The sequence below is a fragment of the Phyllostomus discolor genome, chromosome 4, assembly GCF_004126475.2.
Source record: "Phyllostomus discolor isolate MPI-MPIP mPhyDis1 chromosome 4, mPhyDis1.pri.v3, whole genome shotgun sequence".
Classification (NCBI taxonomy): domain Eukaryota; kingdom Metazoa; phylum Chordata; class Mammalia; order Chiroptera; family Phyllostomidae; genus Phyllostomus; species Phyllostomus discolor.
Genome location: NC_040906.2, coordinates 68,916,123 through 68,929,582, shown reverse-complemented (window position 1 = coordinate 68,929,582; position 13,460 = coordinate 68,916,123).

Here is a 13,460-nt window from a genome sequence, read left to right as displayed (position 1 = left end):
GCAATTTATTGATCACTATAACTTTAATCTGCAACCAGCACATCATCATCTTTCATTTTTTCAGTGTGTTTGTCAATGTCCTTGGGGCACAGCAGTTGGGAAAGGGGTGGCGTTTTGATGGTTTCTGTGACCTCTATCCCTTGAAAGTTTTCTTTTAATATTTTGTTTGGTTATGAGGCTTTTAAATAAACACTTCTCTAGGTGTGATCTTTTCCTTTGAAAATAAAAACATCTGGCTTATTTCAAGAACTTCAGTGTTTCTTAATCCTACACACAGAACCACCCCACAGCTGCCCTTGCTCATAAATAGATGGGGAGAGGGGATGTATCAGAATGATTTCCAGGCATAACTTCTAGTTTATAATGCTATGTAATCATATATAATAACCAATACAGTGGTCTAAAGTAACATTAACAAAAGTCAAATTCCGTCATATCAAAAAAAATTGATAGGAATTAAAGTGGTTTTTCTGAGTGAAAAAAAATTAACTGATGGGTGAGAAGGACTTTTGTGCTTATCAGCCCAGTTAGGAAATACAAAAAATACATGTTGAGAATTACTCCCATTGTACATTAGAATTTCAGAGAGCATGAACTCTAGAGTTTATCTAGCTCAATCTCATTTCTTCTTTCATCTTATTTTTGTCTTTATAAGAAGATTATAAGCAGCAGGACCACAGCCAGAAACAAACTGATCTAGTCCTGACTGGTATGCTATTAAAGGACAAAGGATACAGGTAACAGGGAAGCCTTTGGCCACCTACATGCTAAAGCTGAGCCATGTGTAACAGCTTACAGTCAACTCAGCTTCAGATCCAGTACTTTGCAAAGCGCTGGGACTCTGAAGATGAATAGTCAGCTCCAGGTCATATTATCGTTAACAATTGTAATTGCTGGCATCTACTGAGAACTCCTGCGAGTTTTATAAACCTTTTGTTTTGCCAACCACTATATGAGATACAAGTTTATCCACATTTGGCATAAGAAGACACTGAAGTTTAAAGAGATGACCCCAAGTCAGGCAATTAACATGTGATGACATTGATATTGGCCTTTCCTCTCAACCATGAAACCAGCGTCTCCAGACTGTGCCGGGTGGTGCATAGAGAAGGATGAGCACGACCAATATGATCAGGAAAGGCTGCCCGTGATTCATGTTTGGAGGTTCGCAAGTGCACATCAGCACATTAAGAATTTTGAGAAGTACTGCAGGAAAAAAATAGAACACATTATAAAGATTAGCTTTATTCAAATTAATTTGACCATTAAATCATTTTTTTTCATGGAACAGCTATTAAATATTGAAGAGTTTCTAGTGGGGCATTTGAGTTATCTTTACTAATGATGGGGTTCAGGACATATTACTCCAAAATACAGCACCTTAGCATCTTGAATATTTTAAGTTGAAGGAGTTTGAGAAAACAGTAGAAGAATATCATTCTGACCTTTCCCCCACCACCACCCTTCTTCTACGAAACTGGCCATAAAACCCTCCTGTGTGAGGTGCTCTCCCTGTACCCAAAGGAAAGGAGCAGTCTCACCTCCAAAGATAAATGGACACTGAGAAAAATTCTAACAAACAGACCTTACTAACTTTCTCCACTTGACTGAGCTCACCTCATACTCCTTAACGTATATTTCTCCACAACTGCCCGCTCTTCATCAAACCCAGCATGAAATAGGTCTAACCGTTTCTTTGGCTCTTCATTTCTTTAAGAAGGCTGCTGCATCACATAAAATTTACATAATTTTGTATACTTTTCTCCTGTTAATCTGTCTTTGTCAGTTTAATTTTTAGTTTAATTTCAGACCCAGCCAGGACCCTAAGAAGACAGAGGAAAAGTTTTTCCTACCATATACTACATTATCTTGTTTCCTAATATAAAAGTCTTTAGTTAAAGAATGCCTACCACACGGTCAATAAATGTTATCTTGCACATGAAATGCCATGGATATCTCATGTAAATCTACGATGCCATCATATGAAATATATATATGCTACCCATTTACCTCCCCTACTGTAACAGGGTGCAGCCAAGAGGGGGGACCCCAAATAGGGATTTGGAATGGGGTCCAGAACTCAAGGCATCCAGGAAATATTAGGATGCCCTCACCCCCGCCCACAGGTGTGAGTTGGGGGAAGGGACAAATGGAGCAGGGCTATTGAGAGCTGTTTTGCATAGCAACAGCTTTGCAGCTAACCTCTGGTGTGGTCATTTAACATATCTATAACCTTTAACTGGTTGCACAGACATGTTAAATGGCTGTGGCCATGCTCTGAGCCAGGGGGATAAAAGTAACTTCCCCATCAAGATGGAACTGGGAGGCAGGTCCCCCGAGTTACAGCGCTTGCCTGGGAGCTTGGAGATGATTGGCTCCATGACATGGGGCCACACCTGCCCAGACTCATGATGGCAGCCCAGTAAAGCTGGAAGGATATGAGAGTGATGGCAAGTGTAGCCAATTGTGGGAGGAGTCAGAAATGGGGCTGCAGAGGAAGATTGGCGCGGGGATTTAAACCCAGACACGGCAGCCATTGGAGGGAGAACCACGTGGTTTTGGCTGAGTGGAGACTCCCACAGCCATTGTGCAGAGAGGACCACTCAGCTGTGGCAATAGAAAGGAGAACCATGCAGCTTTGCCAGAGTGCAGACCCCCACAGCTTTAGAAGGGGGAACCATCACCCAGCTTTAGCAGAGATCCTGGTGACACAGCTAATGGTGCTGGGAACCAAGGGAGGCCTTCCACCCAAGATGGATTACTGGGAAGAACTGGGGGCTGCCTGAGCCACAGACTTCTATTTCTTTTCCTGAGATACGATACCCCAGACTGGGCAAAAGGGGGAAGGAAGGACTGTGTGTATTTGTGAGTGTTTTAAGGGACTTTCGGATTTAGATGAAGACATTAGGTCACTACTTTAAGTCTGTATAACATTAAATAAACATTTCCTTTCCTTTTCACGAATCTCTGGTATTGAAAGATGTCTTTCCTATAAGGCGGCGGACGTAACGAACCTGGGGGGGTCCTTTTGGTAATAGTATATTGCCTTTGGCCCCCCCTTTTGTTCTGTAACACCACCAGATGGCAGTGAGCTCCCTATAAATTCACACACACTCAAACACATCAGTACAACATATGCTGTGAAGAGGTGGGAAACCAGTAGTAGCAAAACACTAAGGAAAAAGTAGTCCCCTCTCTCTCTCAGGAAATTAGGGAAAGACTCCTCCACAGAAGAGGTGAAGATTGTGTTGACTCTTAAAGTTAGAGGAGGTAGGTTGAAACAAAAGTGGACTGAATACTGCTTCTGGTAGAGCTCTCTTAGGTAAAGTGATCATAGGAGAAACACAATTCTTTGGCTTGAACTTAAAATCACAAGAGAGAAAAACCTCAAAGAACCTTGGAATTCTTTTCTTGGAATGTATAAAGAGAATGTGGCCCTGAGATGTTGGAAAAATCAAAATATTAAATTCTGATTGTGTTATCATCAAAATTGCAGATGAGAAAGAATCAGACAAACCACCCAAATAAATCAATGTGACTTACAGGGAGCTCAGCTGTTAAGAGAACTTGCATAAATATACTGAAAACAGCTAAAGAAATATTATTGGGTTGGCCAAAAAGTCTGTTTAGTTTTTCCATAAAATAAAATATTCATTTTTCATTTTCACCAATAACTTTATTGATTTGGATACTTTGAGTATGTGGCTATCTCCTAGGTGGCATAACATTGATTGTTCTCAATGTCTCGATTTGATTGCTCTCAGCTTCACCTAGTCGGAGGGACTGTGGAGCCTCATCCAGGGAGAAGTCTCCAGGAAGAAGCTTCACAAAACATTTTTGACACATTTGATCAGTCACAGCACCTTCTCCATACACTGCACAAATCTTTTTCTCCATTTCAGCTGCATTTTTACCATTTCTGGAAATAATAAAGCATATGTTGAAAATGTTGCTTATTTTCTTCCATCCTCAAATAGCTATACAAAAATTCACCGATTTTGATAAGTTTTTTTAATGCATTCTGATATGACAGCTATCACAATACAATCTAACAAAATTATTTCAAATGAAGTTTAAGATGACTAAGAACTACTAGAGCCATCATACAAAAGAAAAAAAAAACTTTTTGCCAACCCTTGTAGAAATGTATTCACTTGACTATCTTTGGTTTTTTATTTGAAAATCTGTGATTTCTCTTTACTTAAAGGCTATATGAAGAGTTCCAGAAATCGCCAAGAAGAAAGATTTGGGTTGGTGATTGAATAAGTTCTTTCTGATTATTTCCCTGGTTTGAATAGTACTCTGCAAGTGGTGTCAAATCATTGCAACAAGGAAGTTCACTGATCTCAGGATATTAAAACCATATCAGGCAAAAAAGCTCAACTTGCTTTTCAAAATTAAGTTTGTTTCCTAATTCGTCTTAGAGAACCTAGTTCTATGTAGGGACATAATTTCTACTAAGATAAATCTCAGTATAGTATATGATTTCTACTGTTTTCCCTCGCACTGAGTGCCACGGTTACAAAAGAGAGAAAATGTGTTCATGGAGAAAGGACAGCGGTAGACCAGTACTTGTCAGACGTTAATGTCCCAAGAATCAGACAGGTATCTCCTAAACATGCAGATCCCGACTCCACAGGCCTAGGTGGAGGTTCTGCATTTCAGACATAGCTAAGTGATGGTAATGGTACTGGTCCTTGACTATACCTGAGGTAGCAAGGCTAAAAACTGACCAGTTCACTAAAAGAGCAGAGATTGGCCAGAAACGATCATTCCAATGGACAGGTATTGTGTACTGCGTGACACTTTGTCCTGGATCAGTCAGAGAGCCCGGGGCCCTCTTCCTGATTGCCAGTCTGGTGGGTGTGTTCCTGGGTAGAAGGCAAGGCGTGTCTAGGTTCCCCTGTAGAAAGAGCAACAGCTGTTCCTATCCTCCACACCATCTCCAACAGAGAACAATTGTCCCTTGTCTGCAGCTAGGCTACCATTACAGCAACTCTGAAATGGAAAGGAAGGAATAAACCATGAGGGTGAATAGGTCAAAATGATGTAAAAAAGTAGAAGGAGGAAGTAAGGAGAAACCAGGAAAAAAAAAAACACAAGACTAGTATATCTGGGAACCTTGAAAGGAATATTCTTTTCTCTTTCATTAATTATTCATTTCAGTTTATTTTAAATAGTTTGCCCTAGTGTACAATGTAACCAGATAGAATGATCTCACACACAGTGCTCATTTTAATAAACATAATATCTGCATGGGGCAATTTGATGATATTGGATACATAAAGTCAAAGGTAATTTATCCCTTTCAGTCCTTAAACTCCTCCAAAGAAATTATAAATAAAAACAGGCTTCATCCCCAATAAAAATAAAACAAGAAAGTGTCCTTCAGATCTTATTACTTGGTGACTTTATGAATTGGACTGGGCACATTATTGCCTTTTGGGAGGATGACCTCAGCTGTTTTTCAACCCCTTGAAGAATAAAAACTCTAGTCTTGGTACCAATACTCAAAGCAAAGTTTCCTCAAGTGGGTGAACAATGGCTGGTAGGTTGGTTGTCTTGAAAACTGCAACATCTTAAAATAACAGGACATCTGGACTAAGTCTGCTCTGACCCTCACCAGGAATGTGAACTTGGGACTATGTAATGATGCTGGCACATAATAGACACACACAAAAAAACGTGAGCTCTGATCATACTTCCCTTTAACTTTCTGAAGCTCAGTCTCCTCAAATGTAAAATGAAGATAATAATGTTTACTTAGTAACGATAATGTATTTGTGAGGATTAAATGAGCTAATGTGCATAAAAATGCCTTTTGAACAATAAATGCAAAGTAAAATAATATTACTAATGTGAATATTGTCTTCTGGTTTTAAGCTTCAATTAGAAGAGTTGATTTTCAGAGGTGATTTAAGATAGGAGAAAATAACTAGATAATTTAAATAAAAGTTTAAAATCTCATGGGAGTTGCCAAACAATTGCTTATAACCACAGTGGGTGTATACTGTACAATGCCTTCTGGTGTTCCCCAGAATTGTGCTGTGCACGTTAGGGAGGGTTTCTGGGCTGCCAAGACTTGTGTGGTTGCTAGTCTAGTATTGGATAAAATAAGTGAGAATAAGCCAGTCAAATAATAAGTCCAAGATTCATTCATATTCTATCAACTATTTTCATCATATTACTTTATGAACTTTACATAAAAGGGACAGGTCACATTTTAGTGGCATTTTTTTTTTTATCTAGTCTCTATTGCACTATCCTGAAGAAATCCCAAGCAATACTGCAATTTTCCCTGTTCTCCCTAGAATTCGTTTCTGTGGTCACTAACATGTTCTGCTTCCCTCCTAGGGACAATGTGGCCAGATGGCCCAGGTTTCTTAAGACTCCATTCCAAGCATTCTACCCAGTTTTATTCATGTGTCACAGCCAGTGTCTCTTTTCCTTGCCACCCTCTTGCATTAAAATTCATAGTTGATGGTTTCCTTCCGCCACAAGTGTTTGTTCAGGATATACGAGGTCTGTCCAGAAAAAGTCCAGCTATTGTTAATATAATGAGAATGGTTTGCATGACATCAATGTAACCTGGCATCAGGTGGACTGGAATGAACATGCATGAATAATGACAACTTCACCACACTAGTCAGTGGGGGTGGCAGATGCCATTGAGTGAGCATGTGTACTGTGTGGCCATAGCATTCAAAATGACTGAACGAGTAGAGCAAAGAATCTGCATCCCATTTTGTGTTAAGCTTGAACATTCCTTTACAGAAACTGTTGGGATGATTCAGAAGACCACAGCTATGAGCAACTAACTGGTGATTGGCAGCCTCATCACGACAATGCTTCCACTCATGCATCATATCTTATGCAGAGTCTTTTGGTGAAACATCAAATCACCCAGGTGACTCAGCTCCCCTAAAACCCAGATTTGGCACCTTGTGAGTTTTGGCTTTTCCCCAAACTAAAATCAACTTTGAAAGGGAAGAGATTTCACGCCATGAATGAGATTCAGGAAAATACAATGGGACAGCTGATGGCAACTGATAGAACTGTGTGAGGTCCCAAGGTGCCTACTTTGAGGGGTACTGAGGCATCATTGTCCTATGTACAATGTTTATTGTATCTTGTATCTTCTTCAATAAATGTCCCCATTTTTTACATTACATGGCTGGATACCTTCTGAACAGACCTCGTAGTCTTTCCTATAAGTCAGCCTTCAGTCCCCACTCAGATGATCTGATCGGGGCCTTAAGAACCAAAAGCACCGAACCACCTGTGTAACCACCAGTCCTATAGGTGACACCAACACTGAGAAATAAGAGGGAGCCAAAACAGGTGACTATTTCACTCAGACTTTATTAACACAGGTTCACACAGCTCTTATTAATGCAGATTTATTTCAAATCTATACTAACCTAATAACAATACCTTCACTCAGAAACAATCAGTAATAACATCATACAAGAGAACTGGATGATAACAAACCCGAGTCCCAGAGTCTCAGTCTGTGGGTCCAGGAGACAGCCTGGTGAGCAAGGGAACTTCAGTGTGTTGCAAGGAAAAATGTCCAGAGCCAGGTGGGCAGCAGATGAAGTCTTCAGTCCAGCAGGGCAGAGCCTCCAGTGGTTGATGCCAAAGGGAGATCAGCATGGTATGGAGCAGCACTCTGGTGTGTGGGGCTCGGCTGTCTCAACAATGGTCTGGAACCTGCCTCAGTTATACTGTGAAAGTGGTGTACTCCACCCTTCTGGGTCCCTTGATAAGTGTTTTGGCAGCCCTGATGGCGAGTGGGGAATGTGCCCAGGAGCTTATGTATGGGTGGTTCCACTCTGCAGACATGGCTGTTCTGATCACCCTTGCAGGTATCTTAGGTGTGCCTCCTTGCTAGATGTGTCTGCTCTGACTTAGGTAGTTTCCCTCTTGAACCAAAGTGTCACGGATGGCTGGCAGCCATCTTGGTTGACCTGAGTGACTCCACTTTGTTTTATAGACTTTATGCTATCTTTACTGGACCAATGCATTTTATTGGTCCTGCTCTCCACACCTTTCCACATGACTTTTCATGATGGCTAATTAACATCTGGAATTTACCCTACTAATGATTCCTTCTGTCTTTTTATCCTACACACCTTTGTGAGATTATTCTTATAAAAGTGCCACATCCATCACATCATTCCACACCTTAAGCACTTGCAAGTGACATCTAGATTACCTACAGCCCAAACTCCAGACTGCAAAGCCTACCCTTACCACGCTCTCAATCCCCAATTGTTTCTGTAATAGGTTGACTACAACTTGTTTTTTTTTATTTTATCATCCATTGCACCCCTTCTTTGTACCCAGCTAAATTAGTCAGCTATCTCACTCCAGAAGTCTTATCAACAAATTGGGCTTCTTTTCACTCTCCTCATTTTCCTTTCCTCTCCTTTCTATTATTTCCATCATACAGTTGTACAAATGAACTTCCAACAAACACATATCATACTTTACATGCAGTGGTGATGTTCAAAATGAATCATCAGGAAGGCCCTAGCCAGAGTGCTGGAGTAGTGTCCTAAAGAATTCTTTCTGGGACAGGCATTAATCCTACAGATACTGGATCCTAGGAAGGAGAGCGGGGAAGGGGGCGGCAAGCTGCTGGCGGTGGGGTATTGGTAAGTGTTCGAAATTCCTGGTGGAGATGCAGGTATGGCCATGGCAGTAGAGGTACTGGAGAGGGTGTAAGGAAAAACTACAACCAGCTGGCACAAAAATATTTCATTGTTTAACATTCAGTATGAACACCCAGGACATACTAGCTGAACACCAGTGGCAGACTTTGCTCATGCAGCTCTAGGCTCAGATTAAACTCTTCATCCAATAACCTCAGAAGCTGTGCCCATTACACTCATTAGGCACATTTACAGCCTTGCATTGTTAGTTATTTTTTTGGAGGATTACTGTAGAATCCATCCCATGAAGATGATAATCTTTTCCAAAACAAGAGTTGTACAGCATCTGCCTCTCCTAAAATGTCAAATATAGTATCTTTCTTAGGCAGTCACCTCCCCTGTACTTATTAATGAATAAGTATATTCTATATTTATTTAGGAATAAGTTAATGAAAATTGATTGATCAAATAACTGGGAACTATATACATCATAATATAGTCATTTTAAATCACTTAGAGAGTGAAGGAGTGACATCCGCCCTTGAGGCTGTTAAGAGCTAGGAGTCCTTTTCCCAGAAATACCCATAGCTACACAAACTTGTGCATATCATTTCAAGCATCTCACTTATCCCCTCAGCCATTCATAGATTCCTGAGGGTCTAATAGAACCTCGGTTATGTGCCATGGTTTAAGTGAAATTTTATAGAACGAAGAGCACTAATCTAAAGAATAAACTTTTAAATTTTGCATCTTATAGGTACATTTATTAATAACACCAAGGAAATAGCACATATACAGTGAGATTCTATGTTCCCATCTGACACAGTTTGCTTCAAGTTACAGCACATTTCATCTGATGTGCACTCCAAGTAAAGCTGGTTAACGATGACCGTGGGCAGGCCTAGAACTTGGAGCTCTCAAAGCTTTCCTGTTTTTATCAGCACTCTTTTTTTCCCCAAGATTTTATTTATTTTTAGAGAGAGAGAGGAAAGAAGGGAGAAAGGAAGAGAAACATCGATGTATGAAACATCGGTTACCTTTCGCACGCCCCTAACTTGGGACCTAGCCTGTAATCCAGACATGTGCCCTGACCAGGAAACAGGACGTCAACCCTTCAGTCCGCAGGCCGGCATTCATTCTACTGAGTCACACCAGCCAGGGCAGCACTCTTGATTTTATAAACAGTGAGAAGCCCAGCAACCCAAATCTCCAAGTAAGCCTGAGTATAGGAGGACTTCATGGGAGATACAAACACTTTTAATAAAGCTTTGTAGCATCTTGGTGAAGGACAAATGGCTTAGGCCACACCAAAGCCCCACAGCCAACTACTAAAGATGAATTTTGATGTGTTACCTTGGTATTTCAGTAGAAAGGCACTTTAGGACCTCATCCTTTTTTCACCTCTTGGATCATAATATCTAAGTGCCTATCTCCTCTATCTGGAACACAGAATTGCAGCAGGACCCATATGCTTGAGGTAATGGTACAATCTCCTCCGGGAATGTTGAACTGCTGACTAAGGGTTTCAGTGCACTCATTACTAGTCATACTCATAGAGGACAGATAACAAGTGCCAGTAACAATCTGGAGTAGGACCATCACTGACCGGGTGAATTACTGGACAAGAACCACACGCCTAAGTGTGAAGAGTGTGATTCACATCTAACTGGGAGTAGATGGGCATATGAAAATGCAAGATCAACTTTGTCTGAGATGGGTCTTTGTTCATCAGGGAAAGCAACCTCCATACATAAACAAAGCATAGACATGATGTCTAAAATAGTGAGATCATTGTCACTAAAACTCGGTGGAATTGACTCCCACTGAGTTTTGCACCATGACTCAAAGAGATGGGACTTCCATCAACTCCCTAAGGCAGTGAAGTAGCCTCCTTGTAATACACTTCTTTCTAGAAGAAAAAAGAGAACTTAATTACAAAGGAAACTCCTTGCTATGGGTGAGACATAAAAGTTGAGAAAAAATAATACTTTTTCATATGTCATACTGATTTGCTTCACTTCTTGGGAAAAGTAAAAAATCTTTTATATGGTATTAACTTTTGGATTGATTTCTATTGTCTGAAACTTCTTGGAGCACACTACTAGGACAAAGACATTAGAAATGGACATGAAGAAAACCCCAGAGAAAATAATAAGGAAAAAATAGTTAAATAATGCTAATTAAAATTAGAGCCAACCTATGCTTTTTTTGGCCTTAGACCAAAGTATTATTACTGGGAGACACAAAAAAGTCACTGTTTTCCAAGAAATCTTTGGAGGAATTACATCACTTCTCTGGAACATGAAGACGTGAGGGTGTGCCATTGAGGAGTCTGTGACTCAGCAGCAGCCTTATTTCTCCTCTGCTCTGACAACTGTGATAATGAAGGAAAGTGTCTGAAAGGAAAATAGTCATTCCCTCCATGTCATTCTGCATAGTGTGGTGTACTGCCCTCCACGTGGATAGATCCAAATAGAAAATACCATGACGACAATGTGAGATTCAGGGGAGTTCCCGTGGTGCAGGGAAAGAACATTAGGAGAAGCCATTCCCCTGGGCCTCTTATGCAACTGATTTGCAACATGGTAGCAAAACCAAGCTTCCAGAACCAGGGAGTTGGGTGAAAAGGGTGGGATGCTGGGTGACTATCTTCTACTATTTCTTGATCGGTGGCAGCCCCTGTGTGTGAGTGAGAAACACAACTTCCCTCCAGTAATGTATCTTGGTTATTGGGCAAAGAGCTTAAGCAGTATCAAGCCTACTGATTCAGCAGTTATGTCCACTTTCTCCACCAAATGGACATCTGGCCATTGTGGGAAGAGCAGTGACTATAGCAACGAAGACGGTACATTTCACCCAGGAGTAGCCCGTGAATACAGTGGTGGGCAAAGTAGGTTCACAGTTGCGAGTATACAAAAGTTTCTTCTTGTATTATTTATTAATTATTGTATTATTAAGACAATACAACTGTAAGCCTACTTTTTTCACTGCTATATTTATTGAATAAGGTACTATGAACCACCTTATGGCTTTGACCTCATTCTTTTTCAATTTACACCAAAGTCCTAGTCCCAGATACTAGGAGAACAGTAGCTATGACTGGGAATTTTAAAAAATACATTTAAAAAAATCCTCAAAGAATTCTAGGCTGTCAAATAAAATCGGGAAATTTTAGGAAATATTCAAGTAGAACATTGGTAACTTGTCCAGGCCCAGAAAGCACAATGAAGTATTAACAGGATTGCCACTCAAAAAATTTTTAGTGAGATGAATGGATAAACAAAATGCAGAATTTATATACAATGGAATATTACTATACTTAACTTAAAAGCAGAAATAACTTCTGACGTAGGCTCCAGTGTGGATGAGTCCTCTTAGCATGCGAATCTTTGTATGACATTGTAAAATGATGTAGATAAAATTAGTCACTATTTAACAAAGCTTCACTATTTCCAGGCTGATAGGAAAAGAGAAGACAGATTTGTGTGTGTGTGTCATTGAACTTCCTCTTATTATCTGGGAAGGGAACCCAAGTTATTTTATATGGGAATTCAAGAAAGAGTAATATTAGAAAGTTGAGAAAACTTATTCATCTCACATGAAAGTAAAGAGGAAGAGGAAAAGAGAGAAGAGGAAGAAAAAGAAAAAGGGGAAGAAAAGATTCCTGACCTTGGCATTCTTCTTTATGCAAATCTGCTCCCATGAGATTGCTCTGACACACTTACATACCCATAGCCTTGGGCCCGAGACATAAATGCAAGGTTGAAATCTGATTTTACAATCTGATTCCAAAAACCCCTCACATCAGTCACTTCACTTTTGGAAGGTTCAGGTTCCTCTAGTGCAGCCTTCCTCAGCCAGAGGCTCGAACCCTCTCCGCACAGCCGTGCCTCACGCTGGACTGACATCTTACTTTGTCGGTTTTTCACTTATGTTTTTCCATTGGACCCATTAAATAATTTTATGTTAAAACTACTCTCGGGGAAAAGAGGAAGAGAAAATAAAAAGAAGCACATTCTACCATATTTTCCAGACTATAAGACGCACTTTCCCCCAAATTTGGGAGGAAAGGGGGATGCGTCTTACAGTCCAGATGTAGCTTACCTGACTCACTGTGGGGTGGGGGGAGCAGTGGAACGGGGTCACAGGTTATTGAATATTTTACGATAGTTTTTCCTTCAAATTTTTTTTCCCATTTTCCTCCTCTAAAACCTAGGTGTGTCTTATGGTCCAGTGCATCTTATAGTCCTAAACATATGGTAATTTAAAAGTTCAGTTCTTCTCAATTATTTATTATATCTTATATTTTTACTTTAAAAAATACTATTTTATTTATACTTATGTATTGAAAAAATGGCCATAGTATCATGTTTACATACATATCAATATTGGAAACAGAGTTCAATAATGAATCACATTTAAATTTTATAGATAATGCACAAACATTGAAACACTGGTTATAGAAAGCAGAGTGGGGGAAAAACCGTCAGCTATCATTTTCATTTTTAGCAGCAACCTCTGAGGAGAATCAGGCAAGTAGTAATATTCATCTATACTTGAAAATAATATATACAGAAGAAAGTTAGTGACTGTACAGATTTTTATTACTTTTACTAACCGATTTTGTCTTCCCCACATTTAATGCAAAGAAATAAAACAATATGAAAAAATATATCCTTGTTATTATTCACAATAAAAAGGACCTGCTTCATTCAGCAGGTCTGGCAGAATGTACAAGAAGCAGCACTGCATGGTTCAAGAAGATGAAGGTAACATTTTGATTCTGACCCACTGAATAGAATC